This window comes from Onthophagus taurus, chromosome 1, assembly GCF_036711975.1.
Source record: "Onthophagus taurus isolate NC chromosome 1, IU_Otau_3.0, whole genome shotgun sequence".
Lineage (NCBI taxonomy): Eukaryota > Metazoa > Arthropoda > Insecta > Coleoptera > Scarabaeidae > Onthophagus > Onthophagus taurus.
This window is the reverse complement of record NC_091966.1, coordinates 3,531,601-3,534,582: the sequence shown is the minus strand read 5'-3', so window position 1 is coordinate 3,534,582 and position 2,982 is coordinate 3,531,601. Positions and strand designations below refer to the sequence as shown.

The 2,982-nt window shown below is 35.9% G+C and overlaps 1 long non-coding RNA gene across 1 annotated transcript; it reads right to left on the bottom strand.

The window, feature by feature from the left end:
- Positions 1 to 2,190: 2,190 nt before the first annotated feature.
- Positions 2,191 to 2,531, bottom strand: LOC139430224 (uncharacterized). Its single transcript, XR_011640734.1, has 2 exons — positions 2,314 to 2,531; positions 2,191 to 2,257 (listed from the first exon to the last, which is right to left on the bottom strand). It is a non-coding gene; the product is annotated as an uncharacterized lncRNA (long non-coding RNA).
- Positions 2,532 to 2,982: the final 451 nt, after the last annotated feature.

Sequence of the window (2,982 nt, the reverse complement as noted above, 5' to 3'; positions counted from 1 at the left end):
ATGCCCTCATAAATATGGATGTGCCAGAAGTCGCAGTCTCGTTCGTACAATCCGAATAGGTCCACGAATTTGCATAACGTGTTATTAAGTTATTAAAACCGTATCTCTATGACTCCCAGCGAGCTTTTCTTCAACGTGGGATGCTTAAGAACCCATTATTATTACATTTATGAGCCAGAAAAATAAACTCGAATTTGATTATCTCGTTTATTTATTGTCCCCGATAATGTAATAACATTTAAAACGGCATAAGAAGACGTTATTCTAGATGCATGGGATATCCAGTAATTATAAATCATCATTAAGAGGACGTGAGATGTACCGGAAATAGCGTAAATTGTCCCGCGACTAACGCGATGGATCTGGAATAATCCACTTACGCAAATACAATATTAAGCGGCTTAGAACCTCGGTTGTGGCTAAGAGACAAAGCAACGGTCGTCGTGAAATTGCGAGGACGCTAAATAAATTAGCAGCGGACGTTGCGGTCGATTACTTCAAAGTGCACTCGCAGGGCGCCATAAAAACCGACGCCGAGAGTGGATCGTCGTGGTTCGCATAATATAGCAAAAGGATGCGAACCGATGGGGTACCGAGCAAAACTTCCCGTAATTACCTGACGACAAATTGTTATCGTCCTCATTTATATGGATTTAAACGCAGGTGTTTACTAAAACTTACAAAACGGCCGCAAACTTTCTTACATTTACAAAAGTTTTTAATAAAGTAATTAGAGAGTTTCTTAGAGCAGGGAAAATAGAAGTGGTTTGAGTGAAAAATGTATGGGGTTACACGCAACGATTTGGATTTCATATCTGGACGGAAAAAAAATCCATTTAAACCGTTCTGTAAAAACGGAAACAAAAAATTAAAGCTCCAAATCCGCTGTTATCAAACATTTTAAACGTACAGTTTTTTAGACAGTTCATAAATTTCTTGCATGAATAATTTAATTTTTGCAAAATTTATTAATTCATAGCGATTTGAGATATTAGTGCTAAATGTCCTTCTAGTGAGAGAAGCTCTCAACACCGCAGAACGTGAAGAGCAAGATAAAGAAATATATTAAAATCTCGGCTGTTCCAATGACAAATTTACCAGGAAGTATTGATTCTGCCCGTAATATTTTGCTTCTGCACACAATATTTACCATTGAAGCTAAAATGTTTTGCTTCTGAACATGATTTTTTATTTCCACCCATGATACTTTGCTTCTCAGTATGATATTTTGTATTTGCCAAGGATAGTTTACTTCTGCACATTCTTCTCTATATGATTATAGTATTATTTATAACGATCACATTTTGCATCCGAACAACACGGTTACAGAAAGTTAAGATCCACATCATCAGCAGTTACGAGTCCTTTAGAACTGATAGCAAATGCCTTCAACAAAAAGGAAGAAGCACTACTCAAATGCTGCGATTTAACAAAGGCTTTTAATTGCGTCGACCACCAGATTCTGCTCGTTAAGCTAGAGTACTACGGTATTCATACTTCACATTCACTACTTCGCTGTTGGTGACATCTAAAGACAGACAGGAACTTCTCGGAAGGTCCGAAGAAGTCGAGCTGGAAGCGAAAAAGTGGTTCGCCAGCAATAAACTAAGACTGAATGAAAAAAAGACGCAATCACTCATACTTACCAATAAAGAGACAGATACGGGACATACGATTAAATTCCGTGGTCTTAATATAGATTGCCACCTGAAATGGAATTCACATATGGAATACGTTACAAAAAAGTTAGCCACAGCAACCTACCTCATCAGAAGAATAAGGATTATCTCAACCCATGAAGCTGCTAGAACCGCCTACTTCAGTCACTTTAATTCCATACTTCACTATGGCATTGAGGTTTGGGGGTCATCGCCTCAAACTTCCAAGCTCTTAATCCAGCAAAAGGAAGCATACGCTAAGCTTTGGCGTGTGCAGGACCGTGAGATAGCTGCAGAAGCATATTTAAAGCGATGCAAATATTAACTGTCCCTAGCGTCTACATACTAGCGGTAGTCACCCTTCTGCATAAGAACAAAATGTGATATTCATCTCATAGTGATATTCACCAACATGACACTAGGCAGAAGAATAGGATCGTCATTCCACAGCATCGCATCAAAAAAGCACAACAAAGCACTAATTATATGTGTATAAAATTATATAATAAATTCAATTAAACAAATTTTGCACTTAAAGGTGAAATGTGTTTATTATCACTCTACCGGTTTCGCTCCTTTCGGAGCATCTTCAGGAGTTCCTAAAGTTATTAATTTTACAACACTTTCTATTATATAATTTTACATTTTAACTTACGTCAATTTTTTGAACAACTAAACATGTATGTGATACTTTATTGAATCAATTCACTATTAAAATGTTAATCTCTAAACATGTGCTATCATACATCACTTTTTATTATATTTTAGGTTATGTTGAAACTGTCAATGGTATATTTTCTATTTTAATGTTGGTAATCTGTCAAATGTGATTGTCGTGTATTGAATTTAAACTTTCTTGTTTTGAATAGGTTAATTTTCAACAGGTTAAAATGAGGTATTACAACATAAACATATTAACTCCCTACATCAAACACACTGAAAAATATAATGGTACAGAGAGAGCAGCTATTTTTAGAGTTCGGGAGGTTTTCGTGGAGGTGTGTATGGTTGTTTGAGATAGGTATATAGTGGTCTTCTTGTAGGTATAATTTGTTCGTTTAGGCATGTTACATCAGGGCAGTTGTTGAGGAATTTATTAATTTTATAGTTTTCCATTATTTCTAAATAGTAACCTTTATTGATATGATGAAGGATTCTGGAATTTTTATCTTCGTTAAATTCATGTTTTGAGTTAAATGTTAAGTGATTTCCGAAGTTGGAGTTATTTTTGTGTTTATGTTCTCTTATTCTTTTTCTAAGGCTTCTGCCTGTTTCTCCAATGTACGCTGCTTTACAAGTGTCGCACTCTAGTATGTACACACCA